A 27,158-nucleotide genomic window follows, 5' to 3' on the forward strand; every position below is an offset into this window, starting at 1 on the left:
ATGATTGCGTTTTGTCTGTAATACAGACAAATCTAGCATCCCCTTAAATATGCTTAACTTTGAATATAGTAACAGCAAAAAGTGCAGAGTATTCTTGTTCAAAAATTAAATTTCAACAATAGAAACGTTTAATAATACAAAATAGCAAAAAAGGAAGACATAACATGGTTGTGCAAAAGAAATATAAGAAAGAACAGAAATATACGAAAATATTTCGCTTTTATGGAATTATTTAATATAATTAAGAATCACATTTGAGTTCATCGCTCGTAATTTCACAATACGCGGCAATAAATTCTTCTCATATCTAACTATAAACATGATAAAGCGCGTTTATATATGCCGAACATGGTTAAAAAATGTCGATATCATATCCAATCCCTTAACGAAAGAATGTTTGGAACTAAAACCGTTATTAAAACTTGCACGTTAAAAATTAAAAAATAAAAAATATTTCCTTAAAAACATATCAATGAAAATGTCACAGAAATGTGCGCAAGCGTATTCTGAAATGCATTGTGAAAATATTTATGTAATAATAATAATAATATTAATATATTAATATTACATTGTGTAATAATTAAGTAATCGATATAACAATCGATATAACACGTTTAATTTATAGCGATCTGAATAAAATATCCGCGGAAGTCAATTGAATCAATTTGAGGATTCATATATCACGTTTCTTCCAATATCTAATCTCCGTAGTATATCCGCTCGCCGCGGTCTCTTCGATAAACCTCGGCTGCATTATTCGAAAAGTTCGAAGTTCGACCGAATATTTACAGACCGTGTGCCGGGGACCGCGAAATTGCATAAACTTTTCAAATAAGACCGAATCTTATAAATTTGCGGCCGGGAACATTGTCCGCGAAAGTTTCGTGCCGCGCCGCGGGGTTATTAACTTTGGGTCACACGAAACTATCAGAGCATCGTCAAAGTCGTTTCCGCACTTCCGCAAGCCGATGCGGAAGACTAGTCCGCGAAACTCATGTCCCGTTTTCGTTCGGTAGCTGGTTAGATCGTGCAACCTGATTACAATACCGTCATACTTGAACATCGTAGAAGAGTCTTTTATTCTATTACAAGCGTGCATTTAGTAATAACAGACACATTCGAAACTATATATAATTATGTATAGAAAAAAGCACCTATAGCTCTTTAAATCCGAAGAGCGAAATAATTTCTCAGTGCTAAACTTTCTTGTTATACGCAAGTGTTTGAAAATCGCAAATGCAACTAACATAACAGAAAATGCTGTGCATCGCAAAGTTATCGTATGGAATATATTATTATTTATAAAAAATGTTTGAACGATTTTATAATACCCAGAAAATATAATATCTTTTATAATACCTTTTTGCATAATTAATAACATTATGTGAATCAGAAGACATGGTAGTGTCTCGGGTGTTAATTACACATAGAGATTGTACGAATAATTTATGATCTTTAATTAAATTTTAAAGCAGAGATAGAATTTTAAAAAACTAGATATCCTTTATACTGTTACGAGCTTTTAATCTTCCGACATTGAGATCGTACATCGAACAGTCCGGTTGGTAAAAGAATTGAACTTTTTATATAGTCTTGTGTGTATGTCCATCTATCTGCTTACAGGCAATCAGAATTTCATCCTGATTACTTCTCTTTTCCTTTCCATGCTCTATGTAAGGTAGATAAACAAGAGAAATTCTCTTTTGATGATACACGGCAGTGCAACAATTTAAAAAAAAAAAAAAAAAAAAAAAAAAAGAAACTAGAACATGCTGCCGGTGCTTTTACGCTTTTCCTTCCTTTCCGTCTTTCTATTGGTATTAACCGTTGAAGGATAATACTGACGAATGCCAACATTACTTTCATTGTTCTGTTGGTCGTTATGTAGTGATAGCCTGTGCCAGCCATGAGAAGTATGAGCACAATACTTTGTCATTCGACTCGAGGCTGATACTGAATGGATATGAATTTTGAGAGCAAATGCTCTTTGCTAATGTGGCGAACACGAGACAAAACTTCAGAGCTCGAACCGTTCGTTATCGATTCAAGTAAATGAAGATATCAACTGATTGTGAAAGATGAGTCTGTTCTCGGTTAGTCATATTGCATATTGCTTCTTTAAAAGCGAAGAGAATAATAACGTGATTCTTAATATTCGCACTTAATTATTCAATGAAAAATAGTTTCAAGAAAATCGTATAGGAATAATTAAAATTTATTTTTTGCAGAAAAAGAAAATTGTAGAATGAAATAACCGTTGATTCAATATTTTATTAAAAGAAAGTATTTTATGAAATATTCGTTAATTATTCAATAATATAATATTTAATCTTGTAAGTCATGTTACTATGACTTCTTCTATTTTATTAATATAATTAAGCATTCAAACATTTATTCTCAGTTCATTGGTTATTGAAAAGAATAAATATGTAATAAGTATAAAATATAATAATGAATTGATTGAGAATAATAATTCATGAAGTCAGATATGATTTTGAAAGTAACATGATTTTATGTGTGTGTGTGTGTGTGTGTGTGTGTGTGTGTGTGTGTGTGTGTGTGTGTGTGTGTGTGTGTGTGTGTGTAAAATATATAAAACACACATACATACATATATGCACACACGCATTATATTTTTATATTTTTATCTCTATGTTATAATCATAAATAAATTATGATGACTATAACAGTTGGATTATTAATACAAGTAGAATTTATTCTTTACGAGTGATATTTTCATTAGAATATCAACAATGAATTATGAGAGACTAATTGTTAATTAAAAAATTTAACTTACGTTTGTTCTAAACCTACGGTAGCGTAATATTCACAGTTTCACCGAATCCCAAGGACCTCGACCAAAGATGGTGCTAGAACAATAAATATACTCCAAAATAATAATCATTAAACCGATCATGTTGTAATGATTGATATTCGTTATTTACAATTAGCGTGAACGCACATACAATTAATATTTCAAAGCAGCATTAAAATTATTTTAACAACATAGCTTTAGCTATGCAAGGTGCACAGGATGCATTTCACGAGTCATCGTAGAAATGAATTTTGCTCACTGTGTAACTTTCATGTAAATAACGAGATTGTATACATATCGCATATTTGGCATACGTTAACGTCACTCATAAATTATTTGGCGTAACTGGCGAAAATTTGCAATCTTTCGTTTTGAGTACGTTGCGCAAAATCTAGATAGAACAAGGACCGTGTGCTTTTTTTCCATTCGAATTCCGCACAACAGCGAAAACAATCTCGTACGATACACGGTAAACAAGCGAGAAACGAAAAAACTTTCTGTTAAGGGAAAGTAAACGATGCCAAATCGATCGTTGTCGCGTAAGCCGCTTTTTCGCCACGGGAGTTTCTCGTTTAACAATGCATACAAAATAGCCGAGAAAAAGTGCAATAATCGTTATCCGCGTTTGTTCGGAAAAAAAAAAAAAAATGATCGGAAGTGGCACATGGTACAGCCGTTACAGTTGATACACCGGCGGATTGGGAATAACTAGGATTTCAATGGACGTGTATATGTAGGGCAATTCCCAAATAATTGCGAAAAGATTTAATTGTGTCGATGGATTTTATATTCGTTACAGCGATATATTTGCACGTCTTATTCGAAAAATTTCAATTTCTTTATATACACTTTGTTTATTTCGTTTACTTCGTTTACTTGTTTATTTCGTTATTCACCAGATATTAAAGAGATGAAATTTTGTAAAAGTTTAATAAGAAATTCAGGACGTGAAAGAAACCTATTAGATTCTGTTTAATATAATATAATAAATTAAGAAAGTGCTTTCGCGAAAATGAAAATCGCTCGTATTACCTTTATTCCAGAAACTAACGTTTATTCGCGTTTTCAAGTCGCTGAAGATGCTTCCGGTTGAATGCCAAATTAATTATTAGATATTAAATTAAGATACATTAAGTTATAACAGAATGTGCTTAATAAAATTGAGAAAGTCAATAATTAATTAACACGTTATTTTGCGGTTCTGGCTATTGAAAAAACGGTGGACTAATCCATTTCGTTCGATTTATCAATTTTATTGGCGCGAAAGAACAATTATTAATTACATCCGTACGTTATTCATATTTCGCGTGCAATTTTATATCCGTTGATCAAGACTGTAAAATGTGATGAACTCGTGTAGATTGTGTATATCGAATTCAATTAATTCCAGTAATTGAATACGCACGTTTTATAAATCCATTAACAAAGTGATTATAATTCCTATGTTGCCTATGTTTATATAGGAACAGGCATATATATTTGGATATAAAGTTATATACAATAAATGAACACGTATATATATATATATATATATATATATATATTGTGCTAAATTACCATATTAAGTCTATATAGCTTCTCTCATCGCTGGTATCTGACATTCTGTTTCGATCGCATCTTCTAAGACGAAGCGCTTTGAGCCTTAAGCGGAAGAAAATTTCGCGCTGAAGACGAAGCTTCGTTACGCGCGCAGTTTTCTTTGTTCTCGCTCGATGAGCAAGTTAAGTTTGAAAATCAAAGGGTAAACTTCCCGCGGTTCGTGCCGCGTTACCGCAGATCCGTCTAATCGGATTGCCGCGACGGCGAAAGGCACAATACGCCGGCCACTTGCCTCCGTTGCAGCCGCTGTCTTTTTATACATTCTTTTCCTCTTCTACTCCTCTCAATTTCAAATGCGAAACGTCCACGCTCGCGCGCGCCAGTTTTCTTCCTCCGGCGCCGGCTTCTCGCGCGGTAGCCGAGACGTAACGCGAATTCAATTATTACCGAAATGGGAGGGAGAATTGTCGGGAAAAGCGCGATCTCGCGCAGGCGAGCAAAGAAATACTGCGGAGAGAAAACGAAGGAAACGCGTGTAGGTGCAGTCGAGAGGGTGGAGGACGGCGCCGTAGGAAACACGGGTTGAAGATGCAGGCTAAAGCGGAGCGGGTCGGAGAACAAGCGGAGAGGATCAGCGAAACGAAACATTGCACTGAATCGTACGTTCTGTGTATATACCCGGAAAATGGCTGAAAATATCATTTTGTGTCGTAAATATCTTAAATACCTAAAAAGAGGCTTGCGAACCGACAAGTACAGAGACGACGATGAAAATTGATTTTAACCCTGTAAAATAATGCTGTTTATTCGTAAATCGTGCAAATTGTAAAGATAATTTCTACGTTCTACGAAACGATTTTTATTGAAATGTATTCCGTAGGAGGTGAAAATCGATCAGAAGTTAATGGAAAATTCATCTCCTGTAAATAGCAACGTAAATATTCAACAGTTATCGTTAATAAATACGAATATCTACTATATTATATATCGTTATGCGTTGCTCCGAAAAATTGATATTTCGCTCTCGATACAACGGCGCGATTAAAATTGATTTCATCGTGTATCGCTAAACGAAAATTGATTGTAACCCCTCCATTTTCTTCTCCACCCGGTTATGCAATTTTGCACGCCGCGAAATAACGTACACGCGATTGATCTCTTATCGTTCGCGGTTTTTTCCATAACGGCATGTGTCAACCTTCCCATGTCACGCGGGCAAATATTTGTCGAATTCATAGCAAAAACACGTTTCAATGGCACGCTCCATATGAGACTCAGACAGCGACGGAATTTATACGTTGCGCAACCATTTGTGTACGTCGCATAGTATCGCTATATATTTACTACATGCCTGTACCACTGTCGGATGCAGATGTGGGCTATATGCTGTCGACGGTCATGCAATGATTAAATTAGAAGTAAATAGAGAGTCACGCTGATCGCGGCAAGTCTCATTGATCTAGAAGTACTCTGTCCGTTGAAGATGATTAAATTCATTAAGTCATTAAATTGATAAATCAGTGAACCTACCGAATCATTAATCTTTCCAGGGTATTATTTTTTGAAACTTTGCGAAACACTGTAAACGACAGAAATTAATTATTAACGTTAGAGTGCCTTGGTAACCTCAAAACAAAAATCCAATACCGAGCACCAATTTATATGACTGAAAATTATTTTCGTTCGTCTTAATTTATAACGATGTAATCATTAAAAATTATAGACTATTAAAAAAAAAATCAGCATCTGCTAAAAATATTTCTGTTCACACTGTTTCTTTCTTTGTAATTTATGTTAAAAATTCACGGTTCTTTACGAATTATATAATATCTATTTCTTGTTTTATATGCATTTATTTTAAAAATAAAAACACATTAAACGAATTACTATTTTTTACAAGCTTGATACCATTACTTTATCGATACGATTTGTCTCCATTAATACAATCTCTTGTTATGAAAGATAACATATTTAGTTTACGATTGCTTGATATTTTTTATTGCACAGATGACACATTGCGCGTAATGTGACAGCGTAGTTGTGACGCATCATGTATCATGTTAACAAAGCACGAAATTTGTAAAAATTAAACTTTAAAGTAGCTAACAAGCTTTAACAAGATTTAATTTATGCATATTTAAAAAAGTTGTTATGAATCCTTCAAAAGTATTGCTTCGCTTGTATACGTGAATGATGTACGCCAGGAACGATAAATTAAAAACTCCGATTTAAAAAACTTGTTTATCAGAAAGGAACTCATAGATTACGAAGACCTGTATAAAACGTAATAATAAAAAAATATTTTTAACTCTTTAGGATAACATTTATTTTTATTAAAAAAATTGCGCGGATTATATAAGATACTTTTTACAAAAAAGAGAGAATATGTAAAAAATATTTTATATATACGTACATATATATATATATATATATATATATACATGCACACACACACACACACACACACACACACACACACACACACACACACACACACACAAAACATTCCTGTACAGTGCTAAATTGTTGAGCGTCAGAGCACTTATGACGATGTAATCGGCGTACTCACAACTCGACATGATGCAAGGAAAACATGTTCCCCAAACTGATGCGAATTTCCGCAAAGGCAAACACTATTTCAACCCCGTATATGAGGGAGTTATGTAGGTCGGCGACGGCGTAGCTCGAAAATATTTCGTCATTGCGCGTATCATACTGAATCTCGCGCCAATAAAAAAAAAAGTGAAAGAAAAAAATAGAAGAAGAAGAAGGAGTAACGTCATGACGAGCACGTTATCATCGTGGGTAACGAGATTCTATCCCGTAGATAGGACCTAATCCGCAACATGTAGTATGATGGATGTGTTTACGCGACGCCGCATCGCGCGCAGGTTGCAGATTTTCCCGCCGCTTTCCTTTCCCGCAGCTTTTTCTTTCGAGCGCGGTTGGTTTCCGGGGCTGCGAGAAACGTCTCTTTTCGGGAAGCCCCTTAAATTTCGCCCTCATTCCCCTTGTATCCCCGCGACGACGGGGGCGCCGCCTGTCGGCTTGAGTGAGCTTAACACCTCGGTTATTCGCTAGAATTGATTCCGGGTGAGGTGAAGCGAGAAAGTCAGTGTTTATTCAGGAGCTCCGGAGAACTGCCGAGATGGGGCGAGATTGAAACCGAACTATTTTCAATCGAAGTGCCCGGCTTCTCTGCCCGCTCTGCCCCGTTGCCCGAACGAGCAACTACCCCTCCATCCCCCTTCCACCCTTCTTTCTGCATATTGCAAATCGAATTCGATCTGTGCTCGATATCCTCGTAATCCCGCCTGCTTGGCACCTAGCGTCTTATCGCGAGCCACGTCGAATACGCAGTCGCGATTTATTTCGGGCAACAAATCGCGAGAAATTCTTCGATCTCAGAAGCGAATCGATCGTCGTGGTGGGAATCGTCTGCCGAAATATATATTCACCTCTGAAGCTCGCTTTCCTTCCTTCTTTCCTTATCGTGCACGAAGATACGAAATTATTTGTCGCGCCATATACCTACGTATTGTCGAAGTAATCCGTGCTTCGTACATCCTTTATCGGAGATGTTCACATGCCCTTTCATCCAATTTTCAGAGAAGTTCTCCAATAAATTCTCCGGTAAATTCGTTAAGCGAAAATAATTTTTTTTCCCTTGTTTCGATGTACAAATTTAGATGTTACAAAAAAGAGAACACGTGATTTTTCAACCACGTACATGGGATAACTGTCAACAGATAAAAGCTCCATCATACGCAGCGAATTGGCGCACCATGCTGACGACGAAATGAAATCTGGGAGCAACCGGTGTAATGGGAAGAGAAGAGTTAAGGGGGAACGCTAAGCTTAGCGACGCGTTGGCGTCGTAAGTTTTAACTAGCTACATGCCGAGCAAAAGCGATGAAAGCCGAGGTATTAACGCGAATAACAAGACTAGCCGTAGATACACATAGGAACGTAATTAGCCTCTAATTAACCCAGCAAATACGACAGGGGCTTCGCTGGAAGCATCGTCGTGATATCGTGCACATCATTCCTTGATAGAAAACAATTTGGTGAGCCATTCTACAGACGCAAATTGCTTTCTGACGATTCAGGATGTGCTTGTTAGCTACATTAAATATTACGTTATATTACGTTATGTTTAACAAATATACATAACAAATTCGCGCAAATCTCTTTTAAAAAAGTGGAGAGTATCGCGTATACAAACAGAAAATTCTTGGAGTTATAATTTTCTATTAACTAATGTAATCCTGTTGAATATATGAAACAAAAAAATTAAAAATATTAAAAAAGTCTTTCGTTTTTCACAGAATACCAACGAGGAAAACCTTATAAAAAAACAAGAATATAAGAGAAGTAAAATAAGGAACTTTATGACTTTTGAAGACTCGGTTGAAGGTTCATAGTTGTGCATTGTACATTCTCTTTCTAGAACGATATACGTAAAAATTCAGCATCAAGTATCAGATAACACATTTTTCTACTCTACAGGATGACACAAAGTTAATCTCACTTTTCTGCATTTACCTTGGTGCATTAAGTTGAACCAAATGAATAAAAAATTTAGAATTTAGGAAAATTTCAATTTCTAACGTAATATATAATATCTATACGAATATTACATTTAATAATGCTGATTGCATCTTAAATGATATCTTGTCTTTATAAATTAATTTAAAAAGAGGATCTACTTGTATGCGATCGCGATAAATTTTTTTACTGTCGTATATAATCCGGTATAAGGATAAGGTCCAGCGCAATTCCCTGAGAAAAGTTTCGCGAGAAATGCGCGGAAGCAGAAGAAAAGAAGCGAACGTGACGACGCGGGCGGTGCACGAAAAGCACGGAAACGGTTAATCTCGTTTCGTACACTCATAATTTTTCGCGCGCATTACCTGAAGTAACGCTTACTTTCGCGAGAATGGGAGAAAACTTGAGCCGCGTATGGTTAATTAAACGTCGCCACCAGTCGCTGTGGAATAAATCACTCTGTTCGCGACTCGAACTCACGTGTATTCGGCGTCAAAATCATTGGATGATACATATCTTCTCTATTTCAATAATATTGCAAAAGCTAGTAAAAAAAAATTCTTGAGTACATAAAATTATTTTTATATATCCTTTCATTCTACATATAAGTTCAGTTACATTAATATTAATACGTGTTGAAATGATAATAGAAAACTCGCAATTCTCTTTACGTAAAGCGTCCAAACATATTTAACAATCACATTTCATTAAAATAAAATCTTTTCTGTATATTTCCCTCTATATTTCACGTAAACTTTTCATTGAAAAATGATCACGTAAATCTCGTTCTGTAAATCTCGTTTTTTTTTTCTCTTCCCGCTGCGGGCAAAATTGCCAACGCATTATGCATAGTAGTGTTAAAAAATTATAACGAGCACGGTACCATGAGAAACTCCACGAGGCGCTGCAGGGTTGTTGGGAGGGGCAGTGGTCAGGTCACGGTTGCGAGTGATACAACATTATAGCCGTAATGCCAGTTAATACGCGTCGAACGCGTCATGTATTCGGGATAGAGTATCGCGAACGCTGGTGTTGCAACGTAGCTGGAGCTCGAGCACATATTCCAGCGTGAGAGGAGAAGATACACCCTCTCTCTCTCCTTCTCTCCTTCTCTCTCTCTCACACAGTATAGATGTGCGTTCGGTCGAACGTCGACGGTAGTGGTTGGGCGGGGCACGAGTCACTCACAGCTGTCCTCCACATATGAACACGCATGCGAGGCATTAATCATATCGAGAACACCCACCCCCCTCCCTTCGGTTTACCCCTCGAATTTCCCTCCCTATCCACTACCCTCTCTTTCAATCCGTCTCTCTCACTCACGCTCTTTGGTTACCTCTGCACCTCCTGGTGCAAGCTCGGTCAGCCCTCCCAACGTCCACAGATCATGCACATGACGCGTACACGGCGGCCCGCCATCGAGAGAGAGAGAGAAGGGGGGAGGGAAAGGTGAGGGGAGAACGCCTAGGTGAGCACCTACGATGTGCGCTTGAAGTCGAGTTTAATGACGATGTCCATCACAGTTTGTGGTCGGTGAGAATGGACGGGGACGCGTCTTGCTTTTGCAGCTTTTCGTAGATTGGGTTGCCATCGCCGATCGAACTTTCTCACCGAAGGACCTCTTGAGCGAGGTAGAGATCGATTAATATGCGAGCGGAGTCCAACGACAAGAGGTGCGATGAGAATAAATCCCCTTCTTCTTCGCTTACCTAACGGAATCGGAAATGACTCCTTCACAGGTTGAATCACGGTAGGATCTTTCCATTCTATGGATATGCATGTGTCATAAGTTGAATAAGTCATGGAACTTCTTCGATATGATTGATTTCATTAGTCCCTTTGCATAATTATATTTTATATAGCTTACCCTCGTCTTCCATAAAATTACCAAAAAAAAAAAAAAAATATACTACGCTCAAATTTAATTCGATACAAAATATCTTGCGTGTAAAACACTTCAGGCACCGTTAGATAAAGACGACTTCTATCAGTTTCTTGAAGGAAGTAGATAAGCGAAGACATGAGAAATGAGAAAAGCGTGCATCACGTGGAAATTCGGTACAAGATTTTTCTCAGCACCGTCCTCACTCCGGTGAAGTGAAGTGAGAGAGTAAACTATTCCGCTTCACATGGGAGACTCCCTTCCACGAAAACACGACGTTTACGATCGCTCCTCGCGTACGACCATTTCTCAAGCGACGACGTTAAAAAGAGAGACGCGCGCGGTTTACCTTCGCGTAGACATCGCGAAAACATGCGGTGCACTGTGCACGTACGACATTATCGATCGTAGAACATCGTACGGACACCTAATAGTCGGGAATCGAACACCGCCGTTGCCTCCGAAGAAATCACGCTGGGAATGGACAGCTATTGTTTACGGTACTATGTCCCGCGAATCACGAGCGCGCATGCATCATGCATGGTCTTGGAAATATTGTGAAATCGCAGAACACTGTTCGGTCTTGATTTAAAAAGACACGGGACGTCGGGACTCGCATTTGAAAGGAATATCGACGACGATTAGTGATTCTAATACATTCAAAGATCTCAATTATACGTAGCGTCAAAAAACGTGAATGTTTTTTTTGTTCTACGTATATTTGTACGAAAGAAAATTCTAGAATTTCTAGGTAAAAGTTGACATAACTGATTTGCCTTGAATTGACTGTCGGCGGTGGTACATCTTGGCATAAAAACAGTTCGAGCGAATTGAGAAGAAATATACTCTTCCTTCGGGAAAGCAGGCCAGGGACAAGTTGTCCTCGTTACAGGACGCGCGAATGTCATGTTGACCGTTCTGCTTCTATCCTTCTTCCCACTGTTTTATGTACACCCATTCACTTCCACTGTGTCGGTGTAGTACGCGTAAATTGACTACCCACTGCATCGAGCCTTTATGGCAAGCGTTTACGAGGTTCCAATGCTGTCTCGTTAACGTGCACTAGCGTAAGCAAGCTCAATAACGCGCGAGCAGTCTTTCTCAAGGCGATGGCAATGGCGAAGAGTGGAGGCGCGATCAATGTAAAAAGGCAAAGATATCATCTCACCCGATACCGTCTTACATCTTAGATATTTTTAACGTTAATTTGCGCCATACATTTTTAATCTTGACTTAGAAAAGAAGGACAATTTAGTATATAATATTATCGACACCCAAGTAGAAGAGCAGTTTTTTTATACTACTAGAAAGACAAGAATATTACTAACAAGAATATTACTAGACAAGAATATTACTAACTTATCTTATATGGTTTACTGTAGATATCGTTCACGGACTCCTCATCTGTCTCAAGGATATATTTACCGATATTCCCTGTTGCAACATTAGATCCCTTAGATATTTGATATTTCATAAATAGATTCACGTGATCATTAGGATATCTCACAAGTAAGATTACTTTAAAATATTTTTAGAACAGTTATTCGCTTTATATATCTTAGCTTAGTGAAATGTAACTTGTTTTATCGCGCCTGAGATAAGTTTCCGACATTCAGCATTTCTAGCTGGACCAAAGTCTGCTATCAAATTTAATTTCAGTAACGCAATATTTTGTAACGATTTTTTAACGATTTTCAACACTACGCGAATCAAAATAGACAAGAAATATCGATCAAAATGCTTCTCTCATTGTTTTAAATATACGCAATTATACTAATAATTATCGCAAGAGTGAGTCTTTGTAATGAATTAAAATATAAGTCGCTAACAAGCTGTGAGTAATTATCTCGGGGATGATGATGAAAGGCCTTTTGTAAAGCCAATTGTAACTTTTCCAAGTAGGAACTGCAAATAGATAAAGGAAATGGCTAGTACAGCTCAAGAGGAAGAATGCGCCCTGCGTGTTACGAGGGAGGAAGGAAGGGCGAACAGCTTTGTATCGTAGTGACCCGGGTTACGACGCGAGCGGGTCGTTGATCTAACCACCTCTCCCCTTCCCTAACCGCTCTCTTTTCCCCCCCGTGTCGCTGCATGTGCGCCGAAGTAACGGAGTAACGCAGCTTCGACTGCTTCCCGGCATGTATCGGACTTGCATGCCGGATACCTTTATTATGCCACACGGGTTCTCGCGAAATTACGGTGGCCGGCCGCGACCCCCGTTGCACATTCCGGCTCTCTTTGAAAGCCGGCCCGGTGTCTGCTGCCGATGGGATGTGTAAGAGGTATCGCGCGATCGCGGCTGAATACGAATCGCATGCTTCGTGCCGCGTTATCTGCGACGAGGACGACCGTTGGCCATTTCAGATACGAATCGGGTCGAATGCGCGGCTGCGGTCGTTTCCGCGAAGTTGCGGCTGGCATTGGCTTCTTGGGTAACGACGGGCGAACGTTAAGGACAATACTCGTGACTACGAACGAAAGAGTATGCCTGGAAGGTCGATAGCGGTCTTATTGCGGATAGTCGAAGACTGTATGTGGAATAAAAATTATATACGGGATAAATGATTAAAGCGCATTCTAAAAGGGAAGATATAATTGATTTAGCTATATATAAATTATAAGAGAATTCCAGGCCATATGAGCGAATATATGTGATAATATAATTACCTTCTTTTTTTTATTAACGACTTTTGATTTAATTTCTTCAATATGTCAAAAATATTTCAATTTCGGTATTAGATATTGATTTCTATATTTTTACTCGCTTTTATCATCTTTAAAATTACATATATCTTTTTCCCCAATTATATATAACAATTAGAAGACATCTGCAGCATTACATATGAAATATTCATAATCAGATTCGTAAATCAAATTTCTCTCCTAATAAAGAAAAAAATTGATATTAAGATGAATCCGTGTTGCCCTAGAAACCTAATAGCGGAGTTTTTTTTTGATTTTACTAAAACTCTCATACAAAGCGAGCTATCTCGTGCTTTCCGCCGTGTAAATTTCATGAAAATTATCTTTTGCCCGAGGTATTCCTGAGACTTCACCGACCAAATTCCTCCGTCCTTCGTCTGAAACGAAAGAGGATAGGAAACTGGAGATAACCAACTACCGTGAACTCGGTTAAACGTCTGCAAACATTTAATGATTATTAATTTAACGTTTTTCTAAGCATAATGACATTGCATATTTATGTATCGCTCGTAAATAAATGAGAAAAGTAAATGAAGGGGACGGCTGCTCGGAAAAACCGCGTGATGTTACTCGACTCAAAGATTGTGCTTATTTACAGGCCAGCAGACTCGCTAACGCTAGTAACGGACGACACGTGCGACTTTCCACGCGTGGGCGCGCGAATACATGTGCGTTCGTTGACTAAATAAACAGGCGTGAAGACTCGCATCGTCCCAGACTCCAAGGCGTCGTCGGAAAAGCACCGTCCCGGGGAGTCGATTCACATGGTAGCAGCTGCCCACTGTCAGCTTAAACCAAAATGTTATTGCACATCCATAGTATCGTGATGACATGGTTCAGTTTGCATTAAATGATGACCTGGCAAAATGACAGAGCGAACGGAAATGATCGGTAAATGAGGTGTATAGTTACGAGCGTAGAAATTACAGGTCATCGACTCTGTTAAAAGTTACTGGAAAATTAGCATATTTGTAAAATATCTTGTTTATTATAATTTTTTGTATCCCTCTTTTTCTTTTCTTATAGTTTACATTCGTGATGATGACGGTAAGCGTAATATCGTCATTAATATCGTCAGATCGCGAAGCATTGCGAGTCAATGAAAAGAAGAATGGACGTCACTCGCGCTCGTAAGATATTTTTTTAAAGGAGAAAGAAAGAAGTAAATGAGTATTTTATAAGCGACGCAATTTGCCTCTTTTAATGTCTGCGAGAAACGCAAGAACGCACGCGCGGTCAAGCTTCGTGCTCAAAGAATGGCGAAAAAAACCACGGGGCTTAGCGTGTCATTACTTTGTACGCCGCTGAAAATAAGACCTTTTAGAAGCAACGGGAGTGCGAGACTTCGTGGTTTTTAGTTTTGAGAATCAGAGATTTTCTCGTTTCCCTTTAGAAATGCGATCTGAATAGGAGGACAAAATTGAGATTATCGCGTCGCGTTCTGAAAGCAGATTTAACCGCTCGAGAAATGAACATCTCCAGTAGAGAAGCTCTGTGCTTTCCCCGTTGACGTCGACTGAATTAAAACGGATGTGCGGCGTACATGAAGAATGAATACAAAATGGGAAAAAGCGCGCAAATATGTATAAGGCGATGGTTATTACGAGCTAACTGTTGTTATTTAATGTGAATCCTGACGTTTAATACGCACCTTCCTTTTCCCACATTGCCGTTATAGACGGATTTTTTTGGGCGGGATTATACGAACGGAAGCCTTACATAATACACGGAGTCCATTAAGCGCGAGATTTAATCACGAGTTCGCTTGTGTAAATTAAAGACGACCAATTAAATACACTCAAGTATTCTTGTACTGTCAATATCGCGAAAACGGTCCCAGTATAATGTACTAAAAATTTTAAACTCGAGAATGTACAATCCGCAGGTTCCAACAAATGTCGCGATTATCATTTTGATTCAGAGATAGAGAAAACAAGAGAGAAAAAGAGAGAGAGAGAGAGAGAGAGAGAGAAAGAGAGAGAGAGAGAGACGGGGAGGGAAGGAATATAGGGAAAGGAAGTATAATTACATGATTAAAACGCGTGCTTTTGCTGCAGGAACGAGGTTTAGAGAATTCATGTGCATGTCTGATGCGGCATGGCAGAAATTCGCCATGTCGTCTACAAATTCCAACTTTGCGCGGAACGTTTGGGTAACATAGCAGGATGCAATTGCAGTCTGTTGTGTATGCTCACTACGTTGCACCCATCGACGGAAGATTCGCACACGAGCCATTAGACGCGGCGGCAAAATAAGACGAGGAAGAAAAGTGACGATTGCAGCGGGCCTCGAATGAGGGTTGCGCATTTCTACTACGATGGAGAATCACCCATATGATCCATATGATACTACTAGAGATAGATGAACAGAGAGACAGACAGACCAAGACATAGACGGAGTCGGATGAATCAAATATATCGACTTGCAAAGACGTAAAGACGTTGATGAAGCGTCCGTTTATGCGCGCGAGGTTGATGAACGGTTGCGGCATCCGTTAATCCTTAAAATGACGGTACGAATCTGTTTTCGCTTAATGAGCAATTATGCGGTAATAGTTAGACGGATAATAGACGAAAATAATGATGAAATTCGAAAATGCGATAGCCAGCGATAATTAATATATTCAAGTCCGTCCGATCTTTTTTTACGTGATAACATAAAATACTTTTAACATAATATTTTAACTTCACCTCAGAAAATCTATCCGTGAGTTCGTCGATGTATCGCGGCTACACAAGTTTGATGATCGCGAATATGTATATTACGTACAAAATGGCATCAAGTATCCTCAATAATACATATTAAACGAATTGTGACAGTATTAATGTAACAATACGCGATAGCTAATAGTATGTTATCACGGTTATTATGGTGGAACATATAACTAAAATTTCACAATCAAAACGGATGTCTCGGAGCAATAAATTATTGCGATTATCTTCCGTTCAAAACGTAATAATAACTCACGAATTCTATTACTCGCGTATGTGCATTGAGCAGCACGATTCAATTTTATTAATGCTTTTCTCTCGTGACAATAACATTTAAATTGATGGTCACTGCGGAATTTAGTTCCTCTCCTGTCCCTTTGCCTTTGTAAAGTTTATATATTATTTCAATACTGAAAGATACAAAGCTCAGGACGAAAATAATATTAAAGCTACGTGGGTGAGACGCGAATTCGCATTGACGGTTCGTAATTTTACATTTTTACATTGAGCTACATTTACAAGCTCTAAAATTAGAGTACAAGCGATAATTATCTGTGCGGTATCCTTTTTATGTGTATAAAACGAGTATTTCTGGGAAAGAAATGTTTTACTGCCGGCTTTTATCAGACCATTTGTTACAAATGTGCCGAACGCGTACTTATCTAAACTAGGTGCATCCTTCTGGGCAATTTCCAAGATTAGCAATTGCCGGTCCGTTTTATGAAAGTGCTCATACTCGAGTGTTACGGACGTATACGAGCATACAGGCACAATAAAACGTTGGCAAAAAGAACGCCGTGTATGTACACTTGCAAGCGAGATGCAAATGTTACATAATAAACACGCGGCTATGCATGGAAAATAACAAAAAAAAAAAAAAAAAAAAAAAAAAAACAGAAAATAACGCGCAAACAGAAGATCCAATATTAGACGGGGGCAGAAAAAATATCTGTTATTTATATTTGTTCAAGAGATTATTTCAATTGTTGAAACAAAATGCTCACACTTTGAATAACGGCTCTCGCGCCGCGCCGAGTCGGGCGATCGTGTTTCGTTCCGTCGAGTGAATCATCATCTATCGGATAATAAAATTCATAATTATGTACAGGAATGGAAGCCACCAAGTATTAGCGGCGCATCGATGATATACCGCCATTCAGATACATTTGGACGGCGGACATTTTAATGTTACGGTTAGCCGGTGCTATAAACATACCCACCATACCCTGAAATAAGCGCGCGATGCGAGCTGCACGGAATTACTGCCAAGCGTGATTAATTAGCGGACGCGGCCATAATTCCCGCATCGTTCTTTCGCGGTTCTAAAGTGCGCTGTTTCGCGCAGTATATACATTCTACGTTGCCGTTCCATTTTGAAATACAGATTGCCCGTGGCAAATGATATAAATCAATAGTTCGGGAGCCACGGGATTACATTAAATATATTATGGCAAAATAGTTTTGATATTTCTACGCACACGCGCAACGCGTAAATCTGTATCGTAATTCGCTACAGTTTCAGCGTGTCGAAATTATTTTAGATACTCGGCAGGGGTCGTTGGTCCTTTCAGGAATCGGGGAATCGGGATGAATTTCAATTTCGACACACAATTTCGCGACGAGAAATACATGTTTGTCATGACGACTTAATTTTTCGATTGCTTCGAACACATCGTGACATGCGATCAGAGAGAAAAAGTGAGAGAGAGAGAGAGAGAGAGAGAGAGAGAGAGAGGGGGGAGAGGGGGGAGGTGAGAGAAGAAAGAGAGTAAAACAAGAACATTATTCATACTACTAGCACTTTCACGATAGTTTCGTGATTAGTTTTAGCAAATTTCCCAACACGATACACGCGCGTGAGAATACTGGCGGAGTATTGGCTTCATCATGGCCCAGGTCACAAAAATTCATTAGCTTTGTACGTACAACACGCGCACGTTAGCTACTTCAGGTTTCTGAACTCTGCGGGCTTTCCCCATGTTGCGTCTATGTATTTACCGTCGCGATACACAGAGTTACATTTGTCGTTGCACAGGGCGGATTGCCTTCCCGCGCTAGTTTCGGCAGCGAGACCATTCGCAATTAGTGGAACTTCAAATACGGCCATTTCCGGATGTTTATCCGCTTCAAGTTTATTTGTCTCGTTTGTTTGAGAAGAAACGGAAGGAGAGGCAACTTCGTGTGTCGACATTGTATAGTGGAGGATGAATTATCTGAAGTCCGATTACTCGGCCATTGGTTTCCCCGACGATCGATTATAGGGACGTAAAGAAAAACTTTCGAATCTGTATTAAAAGTATAATATAATTGAATAAAATATTGTCGCTTAAAATTATGTTTCTTCGCCGTGATTACGTAATTTTTTAGTTGTCGGAAAAACATGATACGTACAAAACATTTGAGCGTTAAAGAGGCCGGACGGAAAGGAAAGAAGAGGAAAAAAAATTTAATTGCTCCAATTATCATGACAATTTGGACTCATTTCGTGATCTTGGCATAAGGCGTTCTCCATACGGCTTTCGCTTATTGCATAATATCGCGCATAGGTACGTTGCTCTACGCGGCAAGGCGCATTTAGAACCGCATTACATAGACAGTGGTCGGCGGCGGAGTGACGCGGCGTAATTGCCACGGCAATTACTGTCGACACATTTCACATGCGCGATGTAACAGCAACGCGTTGTTTCGCGGCACGGTTCAAATTTTTGTTGTTGGCCGACACGCTTCAACTGCAAGCGGATAAAAGCAACGACTGTGCGAAAAAGCGGTCGCCGAACATGGTCCATGGTGTTGCGGCCATGCGCATTAACACCTACATATCCATGCTTCTCGATTTTCTCGGATCAAATAAATTCGAAAATTGATCTATATGGCTGCGGTATCGTAACGCCTATAGTTCCGACACGTAAAGTCTTTTAAACGAGCTTTTCGACAGATGTACGGCGGAATTGACGCCCAGAGCTAGATGGCTTTTTGAGGTGAGTATGCCCGCTGGAATACTCTTTTTTTTTTTCCATTACTTAGGTATTACTTGACGTTTTATTGGTCACGCTTTATATTCTATGTCATAAAATCAAACGATAAACAGGAAAACCCCGACGGGAGTCTTGCGGGGATTTAACGTTAAATTACCGTATCATGAAATCCGCTTACGAATTACGATAATGTATTGTATAGACGCCTGTCGTAGATACAAGGTGAAGTAGGTGTAACCGCGGCAGCATCTAGCACACCGATCGAAATGTAGCGATACACGACGAGCGTTGGCGGTCCGGAAATTACACGGTGTATCTTTTTCTGATTATAATTAATGGACTGGGTATCGCTAGTCGGCTTATATTAAACCATGCCGCACCTTCCGGACGGCGGATATTTAGCCACCCACACAACCGTGTCGAAGTTATTATTGTCGGGCCAGTAATGCGAGCCGCGCGCAGCTCAATCTATTTAACAGCACCCGAAATTTCGGCGCTATCTTCCCGGCTGTGTATAGTCAAACGCACTCCCCCGTTCCTCTATCCAGCGCCCGCGGAAACTAACTTGGCCTTACCGTCATTTCCGGTCGCTGGGCATAGCTGGTAATGCGAGGCAAAGCTTGTTGAGTTGTAACAACGCCAACTAATTGAGATGGATCTATGGATTCTCGAGCTGGTTAACCGACGAAAAACATTGCCACAGGTTCGTACATTTATTCTAGTGTATATGCCTGTGTGTGTGTGTGTGTGTGTGTGTGTGTTCTTGTGCGTGCGCGAATATATTAAGCAAAGGATTACAATTGATAATGTATCACAAGAATCCGACAATCGATATCGCGTGTATAACTAGCAAATAAAGTCGTGAGATTCACGAGCTTACTCTATCACACATAATCTCTACTGTGATAAAAAGTAATATCATTTCGCAGAGTTCCGTCAGTGTTCTAATTTTTACAGTCCATCGGTTCTGGTCTAGAACTGAACGTTTTTTTTTGATATCGGTACATCTCCAATAATTAGTGATATGTTCGCGATTTATGAACATTGCGGATATGAAGCAGTGATTTAATATTGCGGTATATGGTTGATAATAAAAGTATTTCGTATCTTTCACAAATTAACAAGTAAATTTGAAAGTTATCAAATAATTAACAAAAATTTTACGCGTGTAATCGACCGTGCAATCAAGAATTTCAAATATTGAAGATATTAAAATGTCTCGTGGGAGATTCTCCGAAAAAAATTGAACGTTTCATCGATCACCTTATTAATCCTGATCACGGCCCGCTCTTCAATTTTATCTTCCTTTCTGTAAACTCGTTCGCTCTCATTTTTCTCGCGCTGTTCTCTTTTTGTGCGCTGTTTGCTTTCTGAACACGCACCCACATTTTCCCTCACCGAACCATCATTACTTGGAACCAGTTATCAGCTCCGAACGCGATATCTCCTTCAAAATCTTTATAAATGGCATCAAATCGATTACCTATTTTTGCTGTACGTTTAAATACTCATATATTGAAAAGAAAAAAAAAAGACCATTAATTGCTGCGTATTGTCAAGTTCACACATTTATAATACGGATAGTCGATTCGATAAAAATCGGGAGAAAATTTGGTTTACGATTTTATATTCATCCGTGTATTTTATGTGTATATACTTTGACATTGCATATGCATTTTTTCAAAATATTTTTCTATATTAAACAGCAGATAAAATTATTAGAATCCTATTTCGAATTTTATCACGAATTATGGATATTACGCGTTTAAAACAGTCTTTGAATCAATTATTGTATTTTTAATTAGTAATTTTTAATTAATAATTTAACGTTGTTTTTAATAAATCGGAAATTGCCAAGTATAGGGTTGAACCTTATTTAACATTGTTCAGGATTGATAATAACTGGAATAATAACTGGAATAATTGTTTTCTGTGCATCAATTAGTTTTATGTAAATATAAATATGATTTCATGTTATAAATCATTTATATGTTGATGTAAATCGCAGTATCAAACAAGAACGATTGATCAATACTGAAATATCCTCCGGGAATATGTGTGTGACGAGAACACAACGGTAATTTTTTATTAATTTTGATCGACAATACCAGCACGCTTTAACTCTGGCCGCGCGTGTCGTCATTTATCATAATAATTTTGTTAAAAAATCTGTCGTAGCTTTTGTTTTATCTCTATTAAAAAGTCGGCACGTTACGGTTTATATCTCAGAATAAAAATGGTAATGGCCTGGAAAAAATAATATTTCGTTACTGAATTATTCGCTCATTCGACATTTAATAATTACACATCAAGAAATATCCGATGTGACTTATTAGATTGCTCTGATTACGTGTGAGACCCAATTCAGAAAGGATATGAATTTTACATCGCGTTAAAAAAAATCCATATTTTAGTTCTCCAGTTGTAATTTCCATTTACTACAGTTTGAGAAAGGCACGGAGTGAGCGAGAATAGTAAAACTCTCGTATTCGGACGCGTCTGTCGAGATTGCCGAGTCCTAAGCGTGATCAAACATAATGAAGCACGATGTAATGTGATTCGACAGGTACGTTTGTATTGTCTTCGATTAACCCGTCCCGTCTGATCAAACATCGTTAGCGGCCTATCGCTTACGTCGGAATATGGCAAGCGTGCGGTAAGGAACCATACAACAACAGGCGGATCTTATAGTGTAGCAACATAATCTCACGACAGATCGTGACCCAGTATATATTCACGATACCCGACGTACACCGCCGCAATCTTTGGTAATCACTCTCAACCCACTTCGTACGTCCCTTGTTCTTTCCGCCGTAATAACGTCCACTTGAGAAAATTGCCGCGCGCATATTCGTCTACGACGGATATAGAAAACTCCGGGGTTTCGTTCCGTGTCTCGTTTGCAGACCCGGATAACGACGTCACATCGGCGCCGTTAATTTCGAGCCGCGAAAATACGCACCGCGAGGTGCGCTCCGGTGGCGCATCTATTTTATTAACTCTCCTGCCAATATTCTCTTTTTCTCGTATGGAATAGAAATAGGATGGGATTGTTTCGTATGGAATGGGAAATAGGTGGAATTGTAATCGGGCGAATAAATATGTCCTGCAAAAGCGAGATAACATTTGCAAGTTATCGTTTACAAGTTAGATAAATCAACAGCGACAAATGTGTTAGCGGATCTTAATCATGCTAATGGCAAACTAAACGCGGTTTCCCACGTGTGCCCACGGATCGTCGGAAAATCTGATTGACATGCATGCGTTGCACCTGCTTTGCGGTGACGCATGGGCTCGATGCAGCCGATACAGAGTGAAATGTCTAGTAAAGCTGGTTTATCATTTTATAGCAATTTAATCATTGGAATTTCCAGCTTTATTTTTAATAATTCTATAGTTCTATATAGAATAGATATAGGTTAGAGAGAGAGAGAGACGAATAGCTCGTTTAAATCTCCTGCAGCTCATGGTTCTATCTTCAGAACAAGAAAATTTACAGCATCCTTGTCGGAGACATTTTAATAAAATTAATGAACACTTGTGATGCCACGATCGAATAGCATGAGGTAACGTAATATACAATGTTTCACAACGCAATTTCACAATATTATGTATTAGCTTACAGAGAGAGCTGAGAATATGTAATATGTATGTGATATTACATGATAATAACTATAATATGATACCTTCTACTTATATCCAATTACTATCACATGCACGAAACGTTCAACTTTTATTAATGGCATCAACTTAAACCGCCAGAAGCGAGATGCGTCTCGCACGGACCATGTGGAGTAGCGTTATCTGTACACGAGATACCGAAGAACACGCATTTATTCTCGATGTACACGGTGTAATGTGCGTTTCGCTGTTGCGGCAGTTATGAATAGGAGAATGAAAATGAAAATGGGAATGCGATGTGGTGCGCAGCTTTGACCCAGTAATTTGGGAGTGTCATTGGATGTATACATATCATACATACCATTTTCGCCTCGTAATCCTCGTTACCGTTTCTTTTATTTTATTTTTCTTTTTCTTTTTTTTTTTTAATTAATCGAACGTTAAAATTCTTCGTGTTAGTCGTGTCTTCTACGGCGTGATTGTTAAACGCACGGAAGAACATAGATCGCACAATGCGCGTTATACGCAGATATTATCAGTCGTAATGTCGTAATGCATCCTAGGATATGGCCGCAAGTACGTGAGACATATGTAAAATACGATTTCTCGTATTTCAGACGCGAGAACAGTAATTCTGGCGGTACACAGAGAGGAGTGATGAAATTACATTAATCTGTAACTACTAGTCTAGATGAAACCTGGGATATAATGCGGTTACCATGGCGAGCTAAATTTCAGCCCGATAAATAAACAATGGCATTACATCGTATCGTTAATCTTGAAAGGTGGCTCTGCATTTTGTTGCCGGCCACGACGAAGCCGGAAATATACGCTCCTCTTTTATTCACATTTATTCAAGTTCCGACGAGATGTTCGCCGACGCGTATCATTGATCGAAGCATCACTATGGGCGCCGTTATTCGTTGCTTCAAGGATTCGGTTTCATTGTGGAAGAAGCCCCCTCGTGGAGGTAATCACAGGATGAATGCAACGGTTATCGTTAGATCTTCCGCGTATCTAACGATCAGGACTACGGTCTAATGAGAGCCAGCAAATTCATTACTCGATTGGTGGAAATTGAAGAACCGTATTGTCCGGTTTCCTTTCGGCGCATCTATTATCCCGGTGGCGAACTTTCAATAATTGAAACGGCGAGTTAACTCAGACAGCCCTGCTAAATCTTTTGCGTTACGCTCCCTTTGTGCTCACGTTTTCCGCCGCAATCGCGAAATAATAAAAACCGAGAATATGAAGTATATTGCAGAGTAACTATCCTCCGTCTCTCTCTCTCTCTCTCCCCCTCCCTCCCACCCTCTCTCTCTTCCTCTCTTCCTCTTTTTTGTCTGGGAGGGTCGTGTGCCCGATGGTGTCGGAGTGGCACCTACGACCAGCTGCCGCGCATTCACGGGAATTCGCATCACATCTCTGTGTACATACTACTACACCACGTTTCTGCGGCGACGCCGCGTTCTTTAATACTCTTTTCGTGTCCCTCGGAATCGCCTCTCTCATCGCCACCCTCGTCGCCCGGCTATTCTCCTCGGTCCTGAATGTGGTCGTGTACTTTCCGACCCATGGAGATCGCGTCGAGGGCGAGCACAATAGGCCCTCCCAACCGAGTCTACGTCCTCGTCGTGGCTCACCCTCGAAGAACCCACGACGCCACGTCGACGAAGCGTATACCGGTATACGTGCCGACACGCTGACGACACGTCTTGTCGGTACATCCGCCGATTAACAGGCGGACGAGCGGCGATCCTGGTTCAACAATGTTCGAGCGGGTTTCAGCCGCTCGATATCTGCAAGGCTTTACAAGTATAGACCAAAAGGAAGGATTGAGCTTCTTTTAAATTCCTTCGTTTTTATCTCGGGTCTACCCGCGCGCTACGGTGAACATTCTACATTTAGAACGTTCTACATTTCACGTCGACAAGAATATAATTTCCGTGTGAAGTCTCAATAGCGTATCCCAAAATGTCATCTTCGATGATTGTCACATGTGGATAGTAAAAAAATCGCGATGAAAATAACTTTATAAGAAATAAACATTTGATTATTTAACGATTATCTTAACTCTTTAAACTAATTTAACTAATTTTCAAGTATTAAATAACTGAAAAATTTGAGTTTGGTGCTAAGAAAGACGAAAGGAAAAGACGAAAGAAATTGGCACCTCGAATTGGCACCGGTTGATCTAAATTTGTGAAAATTGAGATCAGCGATGTCAGACACATTTTGGAGTACGTTCCCTCGAGTGCAACCCATCGCAAACACGTCTCAAGGAAAGCAAAGATACACGACATGCTTGACATAGATTGAATCGACAATGGTTTTGTAGACGCTTGTCTTTTTAGATGCACAGTGACTGTTGTAACACACAAGGTGAAGAATTGCAAACATGTGGTCTCAGGCACGCCAAAATCTCTTACATTTTCAGCTAGTAATTGAGAATGTAGAGAAAGAATATTTTTAGAAAATTTGTGATATAAAACTAATATGATGTGTAACTGTCGAAATTATCAGCTAAACAAAATAGAAAAAATAATTTGAATTTTTCACATTCCTTATATATTACATTATTAGTGGATTTCATTAAATTTTTAATACGTTACATGGAAGGCATAAAAGCATAGCTGCTATAATTATTCATACAATAGATGCTCTTAGAGATTTTAATAATTAAATATGCATTAAGAAGTAGCCATTGAGAAGTCTGATTGCACGAGGTAGCTTTTGAAATCTCTTCTTCAAGAAGCGAATCGAAAACATGAGGTTCGCTTGTATGTGTGCGTACACTTTGTCTGGTTGATGTGAAAATAAGGGACGATAAATCGCTGCTCTTTCGGACGTGAAAGGAAAGCGTAAGAGGTGCTCGTCGTGCTCGCGCTGACGGAAACGCCGAGTGAGGCGCCGGGCGACGATTAATTCAGCTTCGTTGGCTCAGAAAAGTGGTCTCGTTCGCGCGAAACTGGCGAAGATCGCGATCAATTGGGCACTTTACGTCACTTATTATTGGCGCGAATACAGCCTGGGACTATTATATACCTCCATAATAATACTTTCAATGCGCTTTGCTGGCCCTATCATATTTTATAAGGTCAGCCTGATCGTTTCTCATGTATACGGTCGATAAATTATCGTCTTGTTGAATCGTACATTTATCAATTTTTCACGCAGGACGTACGCGAGGGATCTTTAATCAGTTGTTCGATAACAAACCGAACGTTGCAACAGGAAATGCAATTTCGTACATCACACGCGAGATATGTAACGTAACAAATATCATGATGTCGCTGGAGTTAATAAAATACGATTTTACCACCGCAGATGCGATGCGTTATTTATCTAACTTTTTCGCGCAAACTACCACCGTGACCATAGCTAATTAAGTAATTTATGGGCGTCCGGAGACCGCCGTAACGTCATACGTTCACAGGGCAGCTTTAATTTAAATAGATTAATTTCTATTCGAATCCAGGGTGCGCGAAATTTCACCGGCATTTTCTATTAATAGCTCATTTGGCGCGTTTAAACCAAACGATGTTTTATCGTTGTCCTGACATAAACCGATGCAAATACTTATGCATGTACGTACCAATGTACCAACTGTGGCTAGCCACGATCGAAAGCTCAGCTGCAGCCTTCCGCATTTTGGAATTTTCCACCGATTGTGTTAGCTTGCTCGTCTGTCTCTTGTGCACAGCGCAATAAGAGAACAATTGACGCAAATGAATAATTTATACAGCGACGCAAATGCGAATATCCATATTTTTATACGGAAAGTATTTTTTTATAATAATTAAAATAAAAGACATATTTTAATGTGTGTGTTTTTCATGAACCATAGGCATTCAAATCATATTTATCGTTATTATTTTTTAATTATTGACCATCGCACTATCAACCGACCGAGGAATCCAATCATCCATGACAGCCATTGTAAATTGCTTCCTGAAAATGGACCCGAAGTACATGACACGCCTTGTGCCCACGTGTCAATCATCTCGCGATCCTTTCAAGCTCCTTATTCCTCCTCCTATGTATTCTTCAAGGTGAGTAATCGAACTGCACTCGATCCTTTCTCGGACACGTCCCGCTTTTTTCGTGGTAATCGTACCAGGTAAAGCGAGTAGATAGGCAGATATTCATACCGCCATATTGGCGAATCGCTCCGCTGGTACATGCCGAGCAAAACCACATTGGTCTTATCTGAACAATAACGTTTCGCATATCGCGGAACCACCAGTTTTCCTTCTGTCCTCTCTCTCTCTCTCTCTCTCTCTCTCTCTCTGTCTATCTAAAACTTTCGCGGTTGCGAGTGCAACATACAAGCTTTATCCGCGGTTCCGCCTAGTCACGAAGAC

At 39.2% G+C, this 27,158-nt stretch overlaps 1 protein-coding gene across 4 annotated transcripts in view; it reads right to left on the reverse strand.

Annotated features, from left to right (window-relative positions):
* kek5 (leucine-rich repeat, immunoglobulin-like domain-containing kekkon 5 protein) overlaps window positions 1-27,158 on the reverse strand; it is a 120,153-nt gene that overhangs the window by 17,582 nt on the left and 75,413 nt on the right. For 3 of the 4 annotated variants that reach the window (XM_089070337.1, XM_011646565.2, XM_011646566.2), the window contains exon 3: window positions 2,798-2,870. The exons of the other annotated variant lie outside the window; for it this stretch is intronic. The gene's annotated coding sequence lies outside the window, so the exon portion shown is untranslated. The remainder of the gene's footprint in view (window positions 1-2,797; window positions 2,871-27,158) is intronic. 4 annotated transcript variants of the gene reach the window in all.

This window comes from Pogonomyrmex barbatus, unplaced genomic scaffold (assembly GCF_055798465.1).
Source record: "Pogonomyrmex barbatus isolate J1 unplaced genomic scaffold, ASM5579846v1 scaffold10, whole genome shotgun sequence".
Lineage (NCBI taxonomy): Eukaryota > Metazoa > Arthropoda > Insecta > Hymenoptera > Formicidae > Pogonomyrmex > Pogonomyrmex barbatus.